General features: G+C 38.2%; 3 pseudogenes; 1 reads left to right on the top strand and 2 right to left on the bottom strand.

Moving 5' to 3' along the window:
* Positions 1-1,371: 1,371 nt before the first annotated feature.
* LOC101714220 (calmodulin pseudogene) lies at positions 1,372-1,931 on the bottom strand (annotated as a pseudogene).
* Positions 1,932-4,376: 2,445 nt separating this feature from the next.
* LOC147823845 (fatty acid CoA ligase Acsl3 pseudogene) lies at positions 4,377-10,415 on the bottom strand (annotated as a pseudogene).
* Positions 10,416-10,454: 39 nt separating this feature from the next.
* Positions 10,455-11,172, top strand: LOC101713526 (dnaJ homolog subfamily B member 6 pseudogene; annotated as a pseudogene).
* Positions 11,173-20,816: the final 9,644 nt, after the last annotated feature.

Raw genomic sequence — 20,816 nt, 5'->3', positions numbered from 1 at the left:
TGGGTCCTCAGCACTGCAAAGAAAAAAAAAAATCTAATTCTATTTCAAAATAATTATTTGCTCATTATACTAAGTAAAAAGCGTTCCACTGTGTTTCACAAGTTTAACAATTACTGTAGTTGGGGCCAGGGATTTAGCTCAGTGGTTTTGCTGCCTGCTGCGCAAGCGCAAGGACCTGAGTTCAATCCCTGGTACCAAAAAAAAAAAAAATTACTGTAATTATTTTCTAGGTGCTTGTTACATTTTTCATTTTACTTATGTAACAAATAATCATTTCATAGGAAAAAAAACATGGAAGTATATGGAAGAAAATATAAAAATCACTCTTTATTCCTCTTACACCATCTATACACCCAAAACCAACACATGTACATACATACTTTCTCTCTCCAGAGGCAACACTGTTAGCAAATTGGTGTTTTTCTCACTAAACTTTTCTTCGTGTGATTATTTAGCAGTATATGTACCAGTCACATTTCTAGTTTTTTTTTTTAAAGTTAATGGTCTTTTTATTGGGGGGAAGAAAAGACTAGCATTTACAACTTAGAATAGATGTAAATTGTAATTTCTCAAACAGCAGTGTTGATGGTTGTGCTAAAGTCCACAGCCACAGCCTACTCTGCCAGCTCCAAGTCATGGTTCAGAAGGTTTTAAAAACACAGTCCAAAGATGCTCCCTTGTAAAAGATTTCTTATTAAAAATTGTTGTGAGTGTGACAGTCTGAAACCCATTTCACTAAGTACAATGCAGACATTGCTAAACCAGCATATCGGGCATGCCACCACAGTGTCACTGTCACCATGGGTCGGAGCACAGGCAAGTTACAAGAGGACTGTCCAGCTACTGGGCTACATCGCAACAGTTTATCCTTCACCCATTCTCTGTGCATCATCCTGAGGTAAACCGATTTTAAATGTGTTTGTTTTCAGTAAACCAGCCATGACAATTTATACGAACAAATTGAACTCGAACCCATCTGAGTAGGTTTTGAATTTGTTTTTCATTTTTCGATTTTAATACAAATGCTTGACTGTGCTCAATTGTCAAGCTGCACACATGAAAAACTGGCCAGCCCAAACAGTGTATTAATTATTAGCAAATGGAACTTTACGGAGTCCATTAAGTGCTTCCTTATCATTAAGATAGTACAAGTAGTTATATTGTAAAACTGATGTGTAGCTTGATCTTTAGGGGACAGGGCCACCAACCAATACACGCAGATTTTGTGTGTGTGGACAGAAGGTACTTTTGACATTCAGTTTTGCTATATAGAAACAGAATGAAAAAATGAACTTTTTTTTTTCTTTTTTCTTTTTTTCCAAGAGATAAATAAAAGATTCAATTTGATTCTTCTAGAGGGGGGAAAATGTAGTTGAAAGTAGGTCTTCATTTTGCAGGCATCATCTGTACGAATTCTTCATAGTTGACTTGTCCGTCTCCATCAATATCTGTTTCTCTGATCATTTCAACTATTTCTTCATCTGTTAGTTTTTCTCCTAAGTTTTTCATGATGTGACATAGCTCTGCTGCACTGATGTAACTGTTTCCATCCTTGTCAAAGACTCGGAATGCGTCACGGATTTCTTCTTCACTATCCGTATCTTTCATTTTTCTAGCCTTCATAGTCAAAAATTTTGAGAAGTCAATAGTGCCATTACCATCAGCACCCACTTCACTGATCATATCCCGCAGTTCCGCTTCTGTTGGGTTTTGACCCAGTGACCTCATGACAGTTCCTAGTTCCTTTGTTGTGATGGTGCCATCACCATCTTTATCAAATAGGGAGAAAGCTTCCTTGAATTCAGCAATCTGTTCTTCAGTCAGCTGATCAGCCATGGTGCGAGCAAAGGGAGGAAGAGCCGAGAGAGAGAGGGTGGATGCACCAGCGCAAGGGCTGCGCTGGCGGGGCTGCCTCCGCTGCAACTGCTGCTGAGGCGCGGTGTGCGCTCTGGGTGTGCTGCCGCCGCCGCCCAATTATAGTTGTTTAAAAACATAAATTATGATTTCTTCTTTCCCCTCACTGTGTTCTGGAGTGCCTTCTCTGTATGTTGATCTAGTTCAGTGATGGTGAACCTTTTAGAGCTTTCAGTGATACAAACTGTGGCATATATGCCATAGGTTGCCACCACTGACCTAGTCCGTTCTGTTTCTCCCTCCTTCTCTCTCTAGTTGCTAGGCATAGAATCTAGGGCACACTAGGCAAGCACTCTACCACTACATCACCTAATTCTCCTTTAATAGCTCTATAGTGGGCAGATGTGGTGGCACACACCCGTAATCCCAGCTACTTGGAAGGCCGAGGCAGGAGGTTCACAAATTGAGGGGCTAGTCTAGGAAACTTATCAAGAAGCTGCCTCAAAAAAAAAAAAAAAAAAAAAGCTGGGGGCGTAGCCCAGTTGTAGAGCACTTGCCTAGAATGTGTAAGGCCCTGGGTTCAATGCTCAGTACCACCAAAAGAAAAAAACAGCAGTACAGTACTCTATAATTTGGACATACTGCAAAATATTTAATTACTATATTACTATATATGTTAAATATTTCACAATTACAGACAATACTACATCCTTTTAATACATATCTTCTACTAGCAGTGTTTATTTATTTATTTTGTGGTACCGGGGATCAAACTCAGGATTTTGCAATTGCTAGGCAGGTATCGGCACCACTGAGCTGCATCCCCAGCCCTAGCAGTGTTTAAAAAGTGCCTTCATCCTTCTTTCCTTTAGGCACACTGGATATTTTCAATTATTTAAATATTATACAGTGTTTTGTTTGTTTTCTGAGACAAGGTCTCACTATATAGTTCAGTTTGGCCTTCACCTCACCAACTATCCAACACTGCCTCCAACTCACAGTGATCCTCCTGCCTCAGCCTTCCAAGTGCTGGGATTATAGGCATGCCCCACCATGCCTGGCTTTAGATATTATAAAGTTTTTATTGGCCTTTATGTATTTCTTCTATTTAATCCCAGTTTTTATAATTTGACTAATTCTTAACCAGACAAGGTGGTGCATGCCTATAGTCCCAGCACTTGGGAGGCTGAGGCAGGAAGATCACTGTGAGTTCAAGGCCAGCCTGAACTACACAGTGAGACTCTGTCTCAAAATAATAGTAATAATTTGACTAATTCTTTTGGGTCATTTGTGTTTTTTAATAATTTGTAGAATCTCTATTTTAGGTATTAACCCTTATTGTGCTATATACTACAAATATTTTTCTTTATATTATTTATTTATTTATTTATTGGTGGTACTGGAGATTGAATCCAGGCCCTTTGCACTAAGGTACATCCCCACCCACACTTCTTTTTAAAATTTTTAGAAATTAGGTCTCTCTGTGTTGTCCAGAATAGGCTCAAAGGGCAGGGGATTTAGCTCAGTGGTTCCACCACCTGCCTCGAAAGCACAAGGTCCTGAGTTCAATACTTGGTACCAAAAAAAGGGGGGGATTTAGCTCAGTGGTTCCAGCGTCTGCCGCACAAGTGCAAGGTCCTGAGTTCAATCCTCAGTACCAAAAAACAAAACAAAACAGAATAGGCTCAAACTTGTGATCCATCTCAGCCTCCCAGAATGCTGGTATTACAGGGTTACAGGCACCACCATGACTATTTGTTTTTTAACTTAATAATGTAATACCTCTATTTTTGTTTTGTTTTAGTTTTTGTTTTTTGAGACAAGATCTCAATATGTAGTTCAGGTGGCCTTGAACTCAAGGCAATCCTCCTGCATCAGCCTCTCAAGTGCTGGAATTACAAGTGTGCACCACCATGCCCAGCTGATGTACAGTTTTGTTTTAACATACACACATCTATTGGTCCTTTTTTATATGACATCTGGGTTTTATGCCTTCTTTGTGAAAGTTTTCTCTAACCTATGAATTACAAAAATATTTCTTTCAAATGCATTTATGGTATAGTGTTTAACCTTTAACATATCTAAAATTTAATTTTTATGTTTGTTGTGTGGTAGAGTATTATATTAGCTTTTTAGGGGTGCCCTGACAAACTACCATAGGTTGGGTAGTTCATAACAATAGAAATTTCTCAAAGTTTTGGAAATAAGTCTGAAATCAACATGTTGGAGGGTTGGTCCCTGATTAGAAGCCTCTGAAGGAGAGACCATTTCATACCTTTCCCTTGTTTCCTGGTAGCTACCAGCAATCCTTGGTCTCTCTTTCTCTCTCTCTCTCTCTCTCTCTCTCTCTCTCTCTCTCTCTGACAGAGCTTTTCTATGTAGTAGTACAGGCTGACCTTGAACTCAAGATGATCCTCTTGCCTCAGGCTTCTGAGTGCTGGGATTATAGACATGTGCCACCATGTCTGACCAATTCTTGGCATCTTTTTTTTCTTAAAATGTAAGTATGGGTATATTTGTTTCTCTCAAATGCATACAAGACAATAATTACACAACAACAAATCTTTTATTCAACAATTATTTGATTCATAAGCATTTGAAATTTTCATAATTTCACATCAGTACCCTTATATTTTTAAATACATTAAGTAAAAAATCCCCCAAACAACCAATTTTTATATTCTTATTTATCCTTTTATACATTCAAGCTCAAACTTTAAAAAGTTACATTATGCCTGCCTGGCAAGTGCAAGGTCCTGAGTTCAATTCCTGGTACCAGAAAATAAAAAAGTTACAAACTGAATTTTTTTTTTTTTTGGTACCGGGGATCGAACTTGGGTCCTTGCGCTTGGGAGGCAGGTGCCAGAACCACTGAGCTAAATCCGCAGCCCATACAAACTGAATATTATAAAGTGTACATTTTTTTTTGGTACCGGGGATTGAACTCTGGACCTTGCACTTGTGAGGCAGGCACCAGAACCACAGAGCTAAATTCCCAGCCCCAAACTGAACATTATATAGAACATATAATCATGTTTAAAAACTTCAGGTTTTAAAATCACTGCTCCCCCTATATGATCTGGAAAATTTCTAACTGACAAGCACAGTCATAGGTGGTAAAGTAAACTGAAGGAGAAAAAAGAAAACAGAGACAGACACATATGCTATCTTAGTATTTTACTAAGCCTGTCAGTTTAATTAATTAATTAATTTGTTTATTTATTTATTTGATACTGGGGATCAAACTTGGAACCTTGTGCTTGCAAGGCAGGTGCCAGAACCACTGGGCTAAATCCCCGACCCTAAGCCTGTCAATTTAAAATGGTGATGTCGGGGGCTGGAGATTTAGCTCAGTGGTTCCAGCACCTGCTGTTCAAGCTCAAGGTCCTGAGTTTGATCCCTGGTACCAAAAAAATCCAAAAAAACGGTGATGTCATGAGAAACAACAGTTCAGGTTTAACATGAAGAATGGAGTTTGCATCACAGTTTAAGACATGCATTTCAAGTAATTTCCTATTTGATCTGAACTCACTGCAGCATAACCGATGCCAAAAGGGAATATTTATTTTCTTCCATACATTTGCTCAATGTCCACCTAGTTATGCATTTAAACTCTTTGTATTTCAACTTGAAGGCATCTATCACCAGACAAGTTTCAGGGGTCCACAATTCAGGGCTCAAACGAATTTTTACTGGGATTTCATCTTCCAGACTTGCTGGAATAACACTTTAAGGACCTTGTTTTCTATTTCACTACTGTTACACAGCTCCTCCCAAGTCCTTGAAGTCCTTTCCTTCAAGCTAGTTTTGTTACTTCCTTTTGATTGCACACAAGTCCAATGTTGTAAGAATGATAACTGTTTGCATATGCACAAATGTTATCAATTATCGGGAGATTCCGTAGAGCTGCCTCTACTTTCCGAAGAGAAACACACTCTCTGGCCTCTACAGTTTTACAAGGTCCTTCTTCTGATCAATAATCTTCAAACAACCACCAGGGTCAAACTTTCCAGTATCTCCAATGCAGAGCCACCTCTGCCCATTTTCATCTTCAAAAAAGTCAGCTTTTGCTTATTGTTTTTACTTCATTTTTGTAGTATCCCATTGTCACATTTTGGCCACCAATAAGAATTTCACCCCTGGGGTGTGGTTTACCAGTATTAAAGTTTCCACCTCCCTCCCAGTTCTTTGATTTCACAGCAAACGAATGGTGCCCCAACTCTCCTAGTATTGTAGTCCCACACTTCCGTGATTGTTCCAGCCCCTATTGATTCAGTGAAGCCATAGCCCTGAACCACGGAACAGCAGAAAGAGATGTTCATGAACCTCTGTGTGCCCACAGAGAGCAGAGCGCCACCACATGGTAAAAGGTGAATGTTTTCCTACAAGCTTCACATTTTCTGGAAAACAAAGTGGTCACACAGTGGGGTACTACACCCTTTTGAAATTTGCTCCATTTTATAGTTACAGACCAGAATAAACAAATTACATTGAAAACTATTATTTCATTCACTATCTTCATGACATTTTTGTAGATCCAATCCATGATTTCCAGAACAGCTGCCATCAGTGTTGGTTTCAACATGGAGGTATCCTCTTTGCTTCCTTTTATTATGTTTGAAGACTGATCTGCTAAAGTCTGTGGTGAAGAGTAGCCAGTGCAGGATCCATGAGAAAGACAAGCAAGCTCAGGACTTAACTCTAGAACATGGGCCAGGGGCAAATATCCAATATGTACATCTTCTTCTCTCAGTTTTGGAATCCTTGCCATCCTAGTTATCCCAGCAATGATGTTACTGTGTGAGATCAGGACTCCTTTGGGAATTCCCATGGATCCACTTGTGCACATGATTACTGCAATATCTGAGGGCAACAGTTTGCTATGATGTTCGTTTTCATGCCGGCCTTTGTTCCCATGGCCTGCACTGTAGCCATGGTGTGCACTAGACACCCTTGGGGAACTCTGACCAGGTTGGTGGCTTCCCATCAACAGTGATGATGTCCCGCAAGTGTGGGACCAATGAAACTATATCCTTCAACTTTGCAAGACTTCTCTGCTGATGATAATATTGTTCACTTCTGTTTCATTTAATCAATGAACTATGGCTGGTCCTCCTAGGGTAGCATACAACAAAACAAGCTGAAAATTATACATAAAACACACTTGTTCAGCGATCATCCACTCGGCCCTGGTATCACAGAAGATGGTGATGTTGGTTTTTGGTTTCTGACCCACCATCTGTAAGATATTTCCAAAATTAGAGGTTTGAATGAAGACATCTTTATAGGAGAACCAATTATAGTGTCCAAGAATAACCTTTTAAAATTTTTTTCCATTGCTTCTCAGCCTTTTGGCTAAGATCAAGTGTAAATTTTTTTTCCATTTGGTTGTACTTCATTTTCCTTGTTTAAAATTTTACATGTTTCCAAGAGTCTTTTGTCTTTAACTTTGTGTTTTGCATACATAAAAATTTTTATCTAGTGTATCACATCCAGGGTACAATACTAAGGCCAAACCATCCAAACTATTAATAAATCTGTACTCAGAATCAGGTTTTGAATTTACAGGCTTTGCTCTAATCTGGTTTGATTTCTATTGTCTTGACTCAGACAAAAAATAAAATGGAATATAAGTTAAAATAGTACAAAGTGATATTATAAAATATATGAAGTATAAAAGAATAAAGTTGATGATCTGTTTTAGCTTCATGGTAGATGGTTCGGAAGATGTGTGATTATTCATAAGTGTTCAAAAAGTAGAATTGACAGATTTCATCAAGAATTTGTAATCCCAGCAATCTGAGAGGTTGAGGGAGCAGGATCCAAGGTTGGAGCCCAACCTAGGCAACTTAGTGACTTAGAAAGACCCAGTTGACAATGGTAGGAAGTGCTAGTGCCTTCAAAATACTCCTTTAGGGCTGGGGATTTAGCTCAGTGGTGCCGGTGCCTGCCTTGCAAGCTCAAGGTTCCGAGTTCGATCCCTGGTACCAAAAAAAAATACTCCTTTGGAGCAATACCGTTACGCTGAGGCCACAGGTCCTCCCACCCACATGGCCTGGCAGTGCCCCAGAACACACCATCTAACACCTCCTGGGGACCCTGGCACAGCCACCTCAGCCACTGTGTGTGTGGACCATATGCTATCTGGATGGCAATGATAATGGCCGCGTCACTCAGTGCCAGCGGAGCAGTGTCTGTTGAGCCAAACACAGGATTTCCTTGGTGTCTTTTGCATTGGCATTCCAATCTCATATTGCCTTCTTTGTGTCTTTGTGCATGTTTTTCTGGCTCTTATAAAAACACTCTCAATGGATTTCGGTTCCACTCTAATGTAGTATGGGCTGATCTCAATCCTTACCTTAATTACCAAAAGAGTCACATTGTAAGGTTCTGGGTGGACATAAATTGTGGGAGGACACTACTCAACTTCTAATTTTATTGTTTTTCAAATGGAAGGATAATAGTTTCTGTGGTTTTCTTAGACTGTCTTTCATTTTCTCACAAATGTGACATACTTGCTACAGATAAAACTGAGTCAGGACTCTATTTTGTTACAGTGAAGTTATAGGCATGCATCACCATATGTTATTTCTTTTGTTTGTTTTTGGTTATGGAGACAGGATCTTGCTATGTAGTTCAGACTACTGGCCTTGAACTCACTATGTAGCCTAGCTGGTCTCAAACTTGGCAATCCTCCTGCCTCAACCTTCCAGTGCTGGGATTACAAATGTGTGTCACCATATCCAGTCTATGCATTATTTCTATACTGTTTTAATTATAATAAGTTGTAAGATATTTTGATATATTTTAAAGTCTCTCCCTTTCTCAGTGTCAGTTATTCAAATATTTCTTGGCCATTCTTGTATATTCTCTCTAATTTGCATAAACTTTAGAAAGAGCTTATTGAATCCATTAAAAATATGTTGGAATTTTGACTGAGATTTCATTAAGTTTATAGACCAGTTTGGGGAAATTGACATGTTTGCAATATTAAACTTTGTCTCCTAGGGCCATGTTCTCTATTTACTTAGGCTTTTATGTATTTCAGGAGTTGTAGCTATCTTCATATAAGCCTTGCATATTTCTTGTTAGATCTAAAACTATTCATTTTATAAAATTTAAAAAATATTGTAAATGGTCCTCTTTTTCCATTATGTTTTCTAATTGGTAGTTATTAATTATAGAAAATCCATTTATATTTGTATATTGATCTTGTATCCAGCCACCTTACTTATTATTTAATCTATATTTCAGTTTTTTGGTTTTTTTTTTTTTTTTTAGTGATAGGCAAGTGCTGTACCACTGAGCTACACCCCAGCCCATTTTTCCTTTTCTTTTTTTCCTTGATAAGTAGCATATTGCTTGGAAATAGTGATAATTCTTTCTCTCACTTTCCATTCCTCTTTTTTTTTGTTGTTTTTGTTTTTGTTTTTTGTGGTACCGGGGATTGAACTCAGGTCCTTGTGCTTGCACAGCAGGCGGTGAAACCACTGAGCTAAATCCCCAGCCCATCCATTCCTCTTTTGAGAGTTTATGTGTATGCTCTTGTATTGGACAGGACCCCAATACTAGTGTTAAACAACAGCAGATAGGAAAAAAGGGAAAGGAAAAAATAGGAGAAGAGGGAAAAAATGGAAACAAGGTCTTTGCAAATAGGGAAGGGAGGGCAAGGGAAGGGGAAAAAAAATAAGAACCAAGATACTCATGTAATGGTACAAGATCCCAATGATGAATGTAACTGTATTGTATACCTAAAATGTACCAATAAAGTTAATGGGGAAAAAAAACAGAAAACAACTATTTTACAGTACAGTTTCCAGGAATTACATATGATTATGTACAAATGAGACATATGTTCAGCCTAAGCAGAAACCACAAATATAGCAAATGAAGACTTCAAAAACAACAACAACAACAACAGCAGATTGAGTGAGCATGCAATCTAAATAGAAAAAAACATAAAGCACAAATCAGTCAAGCCACAGAGGATCCTGCATAACGAAACAATGGACTTATAACACATAAGAAGAGGAAGATGGCAGTATCTTTACAATAAGTGCCCCTTCACCATCATCTCACACTAATATTAAAAATTTTCCAAATCCTTCTCAGTCCTCAGCCAGGAAGTTCCATCATATTACCTGGCAACACAGGAATTTTCTCTGCCTGTATGGTGAAGGTATTTCAGCCTGGCTCACAACTCAACAGCTCACTCACCTCTCCATGAATAGTTCATGAGGTCCACGTGGTAACACCCAGCTGCCAGGAATAAGCCTGGGGAATCAACAAATGGGATCACATAAAATTAAAAAGCTTCTGAGGTTTTGCTGTTGGAGAAAGGAGAGAAAGGAGAGCGCAAGGAACTTGCCACCACTACCAGGTCACTGTGCAGGAGTTGCGAAGGGACCGGCTGTGCACCTCCTCCTTTGCTCTGCCAGTTGTCCAACTCCTCAGACTTATTCCAGCAAACTGTTAAAACATGCTGGATCTGGGCAAGGGATTTAGCTCAGTCATTCCTCCACTTGCCTCGCAAGCACAAGGTTACTGAGTTCAATCCCCGGTACCAAACAACAACAACAACAACAACAACAACAAAAACCATGGTGGATCACTATGAAGTTCTAGGCATGCAAAGACATGCCTCCCCTGAGGACATCAAGAAGGCATTAGGGAAACTGGCACTAAAGTGGCATCCAGATAAAAATCCTGAGGATAAGAAGAAGCAGAGCGAAAATTCGAACAAGTGGCTTAGGCTTTTGAGGTGTTAGCAGATGTTGAAAAATGGGATATCTATGACAAATATGGCAAAGAAGGATTAAATGGTGGTGCAGGAGGTGGAAGTCATTTTGACTGTCCATTTGAGTTTGGCTTCACATTCCGGAACCCAGGTGATGTCTTCAGGGAATTTTTTGGTGGAAAGGACCCATTTTCACTTGACTTCTTTGAAGACCAATTTGAAGACTTTTTTGGGAACTAAAGGCATCCCTGAGGAAGCAGAAGCTATGGTTCAGGCTCCTTTTGCTCTTCCTTAGTGAATTTCTATCCTTTGGAGGTAGATTTTCTCCTTTTGATATAGGATTTACTTCATTCATAGGTCATGGGAGCCTCACTTCATTTTCATTCACATAATTTGGCGAAAGTGGGATGGGTAACTTCAAATCTATATCAACTTATACTAAAATCGTTAATGGTAGAAAAATCACCACAAAGATAATTGTCGAGAGTGGTCAAGAAAGAGTAGAAGCTGAAGAAGATGGACAGTTAAAGTCCTTAATAATAAATGGTAAGGAACAGCTGCTATGCTTGGATAACAAGTAATTAAATGCACACAATTATCAGAAATGCTAAACTATAACAAACACCATTTGAAGATTAACAGGACCATTTTTCTTGAAGATTTTAAATGAACTTAGCTTTCAGTATAACTGTACCTACTCTAAAGTATTTTTAAACAGCTCATCAGAGCCTCTGTCATAGACTTTTGAGTTTATTGTTGGGACCACACAGTAGGACAATTTTTTTGTCTTTAAAATCGTTATAATCTCTGTGCACTTTGCTTTTTATTTTTGGTACCAGGGATCGAACTCGGGTCCTTGCACTTGCACAGCAGGTGACAAAACAACTGAGCTTTTTTATTAAATGTCATCCAAGGTAAGCCTTGACTCTGGAGTAGCGCTAAGACAAGACTGTACTCTAACATCAGTGTAAATCTGCTTTCCCTTGTGTTTGAAACATGAGCCAAGAAGTGTCTGCCTGCTGTGAAGCTAACATTGCCAGGACAAGTCCTCCACAGATATAATTTCCATTTCCATTTTTTTCCAGTTTTTTGTAATGAAAGATATTAATGCATTGTGGTAATACATTTCTGGTTCAATACAAATTTAAGGATGTTTTCTAGTTGGAGATGGATGTCAGCAACTTAGTAAAGTTCTGACAATTATTTAAATGTGTAATGTGGAGCTTAGGTTTATAAAAACTGGTAAACTGGGTCTTTGTCATTTACTTTAAAAAAAAAAAAAGGAAAATAAATGTGAATGTGTTTGGTGGATTCTTTCTGGAGTGGGATCTGCAGTCTCCTTTTGTTTGTGTATTTTATGCCTAGGCTTCTAGTGTCCCTTCATCAGTGCTTCATTTTATCATTAAGGTGGGTGCTGAATGTAAGTTCTATATAGAGTATATGAAGACTTGCTTAATTTTTTTTTTTTTGGTACCAGGGATCGAACTCAGGACCTTGCACTTGCAAGGCAGGCGCTGGAACCACTGAGCTAATCCCTAGCCCATTGCTTAATTATAAATGATGATTTAGCAGTTGTTTTGAACACTTTAGAATGACAACATTTCTGTGGGGGAGGGAAGATACAGTTGTACAGATTTTCATTCTTAAAAGTTTTGTTTTAGGGCTGGGGGATTTACCTCAGTGGTTTCGCTGCCTGCTGCGCAAGCACAAGGACCCAAGTTTGATCCCCGGTACCAAAAAAAAAGTTTTGTTTTAGTTTTCTTGAATATACTTGATGTAAGAGAACATAAGAACAGTATGCATGATAAAAGTCATGGAATGATTAAGGACTCAACAAAAATAAAGGTGTTTGTTTTGTTTTTTATTTCTAAAAAATAAAAATAAAAAATAAAAAGCTTCTGCACAGTAAAGGAAACTATCAACAGAGTGAAGAGACAACCTACAGAATAGGAAAATTCTTTTCCCCAGCTACTCCTTAGACAAAAGACTAATATCTAGCATGTATAAAGAACTCAAAAATATTAGACCCCCCCAAATTTAAAGAGCCAATCAAAAAGGGCATCTAAAATTAATAGACACTTCTCAAATGAAGAAATACAAATGGTCAATGAATACATGAAAAAACTGTTTAACATTGCTGGCTGATCAAGAAATGCAAATTAAAACAACATTCAGCTTCCCTTTCACTCCAGAAAGAATGACTATCTTCAAGTAATCAAATAACAACAAATGCTGGAGAGGCTTGGGGTGGGGATGGGGGTGGGGACTCATTGTTGGTAAGAGTATAAACTGATACAACCACTATGGAAATCAGTATGGAGCATTCTCAAAAACTAAAAATAGAAATTCCATTTGACCCAGATATTCCCTTTCTAGGTATCTTCCTGAAAGAGTTCAAAGTTCAAGACAACATATTATAGTGACACATGAATACTCATGTTTATAGCAGCACAATTCATAATAGCTAAATCTTGGAAGCTGCCTATATGTCCATCAAGACATATAGATCTAGATGTCCAGATGAATGCATAAAGAAAATGTGGCATGGGGGCTAGGGATTTAGCTCAGGGCCGCCAACACCTGCCTGGCAAGTGCAAGGTTTTGAGTTCGATCTCCAGGACCAGAAAAAAGAAAAAAGAAAATGTGGTATGTATACATAGTGGAGTACTCTTCTCCCATTAGCAAGGATAAACTTGAATCATTTGTAGGAAAATGGATGCACCTTGAGACCATATTAGGTGAAGTAAATCAGACACATAAGCTTAAATTTCATATGGCTTCTTTTGTATGAGAAGCTCATTACATAAAGTGCAAAATAAAAAGATAGACAATAGAAAAAAAAGTTATTGTAATCCAGCATGACCAATGTATCCAAAAGTGTACCTTGATTTACTATAATTGTTTTTTGGCCCATTAGCCTGGCTATTAATCTATGTTCATAATAAACTGTATAAAGATTTAAAAAATAAATACAGTAAATAAATCTGATGCTGGCAAGAAAAAAAACAGGAACAGGGGTGCTGGGGAAGGGGAAAAAAAGAATCGAGAAGTGTTATGTACATGTACCTATATTCCACAATGAATTTAATCATTATATACTGCAAATGTGTGCTAATAAATACATATATATAAAAGAATAAGCTTGATGGCGAGGTCTTTGTTGCTATTTATAATGAAGATTCTTTCCCAAATAAGTCTTTTAAGTTTTTGTAACTAATTGATGTTCTCTGCATTTAGTTTCTGGCTACTTTGGGTTTTATCTACAATCTTTTTTTTTTTTTTTTTTTTTTTTTACAGGGGATCGAACTTAGGCCCTTGTTACCTACAATCTTCAGAAATAACTCTTGGAGGTGAAATTGGCTGTTCATGGTAAAAGTCACTATACTCTTAGCTTTACAAACAATAGCTTTTTCTTCACTTATTCCTTCAGTAAATACCAAGTACCCAACTTAATACATCTGTACTAAACAGATTAATAGAGCTGAGACTGTATAAAGAAAAAATGGGACTTAAATAGGCACTTTGGTTTCTAAAGATATTATATTGCTTAAAGACAGAAACTGAGTCCTAATTAGGGTGGGACTTTGAATATTTTCAATTTTAAGATCACCAGGAAAGAAGTTCTTGTCTATGTTGGTCTATGAACAAACGTGAAAACCTATTCTCCCCACTGTAAAAGATAAAATAATAATAATCCAAATGTCATTACTTCTGATCCATTTTAAATGAAGTTTGAAAAAAAATGAAGTTTTTGAAATTTCAAGTAACACTGAAAATGATTGTAGGTGAAATACTCATTCTCAAAATTAAGGCATCACCTCAAATATATAACAAATAACAATAAAGAGGACTGTATGCAAGGTCCTGAGTTTGATCCTTGGTACGAAAAAAAAAGAAAAAGAGGACTGTAAAAATTTTACAAAATGGTTTTTGCACACACAGTGGGGTGACGTCGCCACATCTTTATAAGGGTGGGCTTTCAGGCCCTTGGTTAGTAGGACCTTGCTCTGAGGAGGGGCCTGTTTTGTGGCAGGCAGTGCACAAGAGGGTGTGCTAAAAAGGACTCAAGGAACCTTCAGGAAAATGTATTCGGTGGGAACTCCATTTCAAGGCCTTTTAAATTGGTCATGAACTATTTTGCTTCTCTCCTGCTACTCTTCCTTGCTACCCTGCCTTGGAACCAGCTGACTGTGGACTGGCTGAATCCTCCACTAACCTTATAAGGGTGCTGTTAACGTAGCTATGTGGCTGATTTGAAGATACTTCAGTTTCATTCCCAAGAATGGCCTCCAGCAAGGCATTGTGGATGAAAATATACTGCTCCTAAAGATATTCAAGACTGAGGTGAACCTTCCAGGCTGCCGTACAACAGCCTGCAATGTCAACGAACAGAACTGCCCCCAGCACAGATGAGGTGAATCTTCGGGGCCACTGAACCATCACCCCAAGCACCAAGGAGGTGAGCTGCGTGGGTGCCAGCAGCACACATACCCCCACCACCAACTGAAATGAGAAGACACTTAAACAAGTCTCAAAACCAGACTCCCAGATCACCTGAAGCAACCCCAAAGGGAAAGGAGATGGAACACTGATACACAAACACTTGGGCTCCCTGAACTGGGAAAGAAAGAGGATCTGGAAAAAAATGAAATCAGAAATAATTTCTCAGATAACAGCAGAGATTGTGCCCATAGTGCAAGACATGATTAATAAATCTAGAGAGGACACAGATAAAAAAAAAAACAGAGGAGCTAAGGAACATGTGGAATCCCAACACAGAAAACAAATGGAATCCATAAAACAGATGCAAACAGATTTCCAGGAGATTAAAAACTCCACTGAAAGTTTACACAGCAGAGTGACCCAATGTGAGGACAGAACTTCACATATAGAAGATAAGATTGCAATTAGTGACCAGGAAAAGAAAAATTGCTTTAAAATAGTAAGGGACCATGAGAAATCAATTCAGCAGCTGCTAGATGATGCAAAGAAGAATAACATAAGACTGACTGGAGTCAATGAAGAAACAAGAGAGAGTCAGATGACATAAAAAAACTATCTGCAGAAGTGATGGCAGAAAACTTCCCAAGCAGGGAAAAAGAACTTGACATACAGATAAGTGAGGCATATAGGACTCCAACTAGCTTTGATCAAAAAAAATCTGCACATAGGCATATAATTGTTAAGATTCCAGAAACCCAAGAGAAGAGCAAAATTCTATGAGCAGTTAGAGAAAAGAAACAAATCACATACAAAGGAAAGCCCATCAGAATCACAGCAGACCTTTCAACACAAACCCTCAAGGCAAGAAGAGCTTGGAGTGACATATTCCAAGCCCTAAAGGAAAACAGCCTCCAACCAAGATTGATGTACCCTGTAAAACTATCTTTCAAAATGGATGGAGAAATAAGATACTTTCATGACAAAGAGCACCTTAGGAACTTCGTGAATACCAAACCAGCACTCCAAAGAATTTTGCACAATATCCTAGGAACAGACATTGAGGATCACAACCCCAGGAAGCAAAGCAGAATGAACCCATCTGGCATGACAAGAAATTAAATGTAAAGGGGGAGAACCCAAAAAAAAGAAAAAGTCATGGCAATGACAAGTCAATATGTTTCAGTTATAATCATCAATGTTAATGTTCTCAACTCACCAATCAAAAGAAATACACTGGCAGAATGGGTCAAGAAATAAGATCCAACAATAGGCTGCATACAAGAAACACACTTAATTCAAAAAGAAACTCATAGCCTGAAAGTTAAAGGGTGGAAAACAATACTCCATGCGACAGGAACCTGAAAAAAAGCAGGAGTAGCTATCCTCTTTGGAGATCAAGTGGATTTCAAACCAACACCGATTAAGAGAGACAAAGAAGGACACTATGTCCTTGTAAAGGGAACAATCCAAGAGGAAGAGATGACAATCATAAATATCTATGCACCAAACACTAGTGCGCCCAGCTAGATAAAACAAATACTAACAGACATGAAAAATCATATAAGCACTAATACAATAGAAGTGATGGACTTCAATACTCCACTGTCAGAAATAGATAGATCAACTAGACAAAAAACAAGCAATGAAATACTAGAACTCAATCAAACTCCTGAACAAATGAACTTAACAGATGTTTACAGAGTCTTCCACCCCACAAAATCAGAATACACATTCTTTTCAGCTGCACACGGGTCATTCTCCAAAATAGACCACATACTCGCTCCTAGAACAAGTTTAAGTAAGTGCAAAGGAATTGAAGTTGTTCCCTGTATATTATCAGACCATAGTGTGATGAAATTGGAGATCAACAGCAAAAGAAACCACAAGAATTTCATAAACACATGGAAATTGAACAGCACACTTCTGAATAACCAATGAGTCACAGAGGAAATTAAAGAAGAAATCACACAGTTCCTTCAATTAAGTGACAATGAAAATACAACATATCAGAATCTATGGGACACAATGAAAGCAGTCTTATGAGGGAAATTCATAGCAGTGAATACTAGGAATATTAGGAAAACAGAGCGAGCCCAATTAAACAACCTGATGCTGAACCTCAAGCTTCCAGAAAAAGAAGAGCATGACAAACCCAAAGCTCATACAAGGGAGGAAATTATAAAGATCAGAGCAGAAATCAATGCAATGGAGACTGAGAGAACTATACAAAAAAAATCAATGAAGCTAAGAATTGGTTCTTTGAAAGAATAAACAAAATTGACAAACCCTTAGCCAACCTTATCAGAAAAAGGAAAGAAAAGGGCCAAATCCATGCAATTAGGAATGAAAAGGGTGAAATTACAACAGACCCAGCAGAAATCCAGAGGATCATCATACCTACTTCGAGAACCTATACATGAATAAGATGGAAAACACAGATGAAATGGACAGATTCCTAGATAAGTATGAATTACCAAAGTTGAACGAAGATGACCTAAAAATTCTAAACTACCCAATATCAATAAATGAAATTGAAAATGTAATTAAAAACTTACCAACTAAGAAAAGCCCAGGTCCTGATGGCTTCACTGCTGAATTCTACAAGACATTTAGAGAGGAACTACTGCCACTACTGTTTAAACTCTTCAATGAAATTGAAAGGGAAGAAATACTCCCAAATTCATTCCTGGAAACAAGTATCACCATGATGCCCAAAGCAGAGAAAGACCCAACCAAAAAAGGGAACTATAGGCCAATCTCACTAATGAACATAGATACAAAAATCCTTAATAATATACTGGCAAATAGAATGCAGAAGATCATCAAGAAGATCATACACGCTGACCAAGTGGGATTCATCCCAGGGATGCAGGGATGGTTCAACATACACAAATCAATAAATGTAATACACTGTATCAATAGAGCCAAGGACAAAAACCATATGATCATCTCAATAGATGCAGAAAAAGCATTTGACAAAATCCAACACGCATTTATGATAAAAAAAAACCCAACAAAAAATTGGAATAGACATTCTCTACCTTAATCTGATAAAAGCCATCTATGAAAAACCAATGGCTAATATCATACTAAATGGTCAAATACTGAAATCCTTCACACTAAAATCAGGAACAAGACAAGGATGTCCACTCTCAATGAAGGACCCTTGTTAGCAAGACAGACTCCATATTGCTGCTTGACTCACCTGCCTGCCCTTTAGATGAACTCAGAAGGAGGAAGCTTAGAAACCTCCTTCCCTTAGAGAGTCTCTTAGAAACAATAATTAATCAACTATTGTTTCACAAATGTTCTAACTGCAGGACGTTCTGCTTCTGTACCTTTTGCTTGCTTTACTAGTTCTATCCCATAGGGGGAGCCTAGCAACTGTTGGCCTCAAAGGTGTATAAAATATGTTTGTCAACCCCCAGTCGAGACTCGAGTCCGATGCTCGGCTGTCCGATGCTCGGCTCGGGTCCTGGCCGGTAATAAACTCCTGTGTGGATTTAATATCGGTCTCTGGTTGGTTCTTTCTCGCTGGGTGCAACACTCAACACTCATGTTCAAAATAGCTTTGAAAACAGTAGACATGGCAATTAGACAAGAGAAAGAAAAGGAATAAAGATAGCAAATGAAGAAGTCAAATTGTCATTATTGGCAGATGACATGATACTCTACATAGAAGACCCCAAGAACTCCACCAAACGTCTTCTAGACTTAATAACCAAATTCAATAAAGTAGCTGGATACAAGGTCAATGCACAAAAATCAATAGCTTTCCTCTGCACGAACAACGAACTCACTGAGAGAGAAATAGGGCAAACAATTCCTTTCACAATAGCATCCAAAAAACTGAAATACCTAGGAATCAACCTAACAAAAGAAATCAAAGATCTCTTCTCTGAAAACTATAGGACTCTGAAAAGAGAGATTGAAGATGATATCAGAAAATGGAAAGACATCCCCTTCTTCTGGGTAGGAAGGATCAACATAGTGAAAATGGCCATACTTCCAAAACTGCTATATAGATTCAATGCAATCCCAATTGAAATCCCAGCAACATACTTCATGGACTTTGAGAAAACAATCCAAAAATTCATTTGGAACAAGAAGAGACCCAGAATAGCAAAAACAATCCTAGGCAACAGAGACATGGCAGGGGATATCACAATGCCCAACTTTAAACTATACTACAAAGCTGCTGTGATAAAAACAGCATGGTACTGGCAAAGAAACAGACCTGAGGACCAGTGGAACAAATTAGAAGATGCAGAAACAACTCGAGACACAGTCACCTCATCTTTGACAATGGAGCCAAACACCCTCACTGGAGGAAAGATAGCCTCTTTAATAAACGATGCTGAAAAAATTGGGCTTCAACTTGCCAAAGATTAAAACTAGACCTATATCTCTCACCATGCACTAAACTAAAATTGAAATGGATTAAAGATCTAAATATTAATACAGAAATGCTGAACCACCTGGAACAGAGGTTAGATAGAAGTCTTGAAGACATTGGTGTACGAAAAGATTTCATGAACAGAACCTCAGTTGCCCATGAACTAGCATAAACAATCAACAAGTGGGATCTCTTCTTATTAAAAAGCTTCTGCACAGCCAGAGGAACAACCAACAGTGTGAAGAGACAACCCACAAAAAATTTTCATCTGCTGTTCCTGAAAGGACTACTATCTAGAATCCATAAAGAATCTTAAAAAATCAGACCTCCCAAATTTAAAGACCCAATCCAAAAATGAGCATCTGAAATGAACAGATATTTCTCAGACAAAGTAGATATAGCAAATAAACATATGAAAAAATGTTCATTATCACTGGTCCTTTGAGAGATGCAAATGAAAACAACGCTGAGATTCCACCTCCCCCCAGAAAGAATGGCTGTTATCATGAAATCAACCAATAACAAATGCTGGTGGGGCTGTGAGGAAAGAGGAACACTGCTCCACTGCTGGTGGGAGTGTAGACTGGTGCAACCACTGTGGAAATCAGTATGGAGATACCACAAAGAACTAGGACTGGAAGTCCCATTTGACCCAGCTATTCCCCTGCTAGGTATCTTCCCCAAAGAATAAAAAGAATCATACCATAGTGATATATGTGCACCCATGTTCATAGCAGCACAGTTTGTAACAGCTAAAAACTGAAAGCAGCCCAAATGCCCATCAACTGGAGACTGGATAAAGAAAATGTGTTTAATAAAATGAAGTACTACTCAGCCATAAAAAATGAGAAATTTGGGCCAGGGATTTAGCTCAGTGGTTTTGCCGCCTGCTGTGCAAGCGCAAGGATCCAAGTTCGATCCCTGGTACCAAAAAAAAAAAAGAAATTAGAGACATTTATCACTAAATGGATGCACATTGAGGCGATACTCTTAAGCAAAGTAAATAGGACACACATGTCAATACTGAATAGTTTCTTTAGTGTGAGAAACTGAAAGTGTAAATAAGGACTAAAAGGTATAATAGATAATGTGAAATAGGAAGAAAAGGGGCAAAGGGGAAGGGGAAGTGGGAGGGGTAGGGGAAAGGAAAGAATAGAATGGAATTAATATGAGAAAATGAAAAAATAGAAACAAAGTCTTTGTAAATAGGGAGGGATGGAGGGGTTGAAGGGAGGACAGGGGAATGGGAAAAAAATAAGAACCGAGAGATTATGTAAAAGGGCAAATTTCCAATGAATGTCATTATATTGTATACCTGAAATGTACCAATAAAATTAAAAATTTTTTAGAAAATGGTAACAATAATATCTCTCAGTGAGAGTATTA

This window comes from Heterocephalus glaber, unplaced genomic scaffold, assembly GCF_053883595.1.
Source record: "Heterocephalus glaber isolate CG9 unplaced genomic scaffold, H.glaber_assembly_v1.0 deba00001564, whole genome shotgun sequence".
NCBI lineage: Eukaryota > Metazoa > Chordata > Mammalia > Rodentia > Bathyergidae > Heterocephalus > Heterocephalus glaber.
The sequence above is the reverse complement of the archived record's forward strand: the minus strand, read 5'-3'. Positions and strand labels throughout refer to the sequence as shown.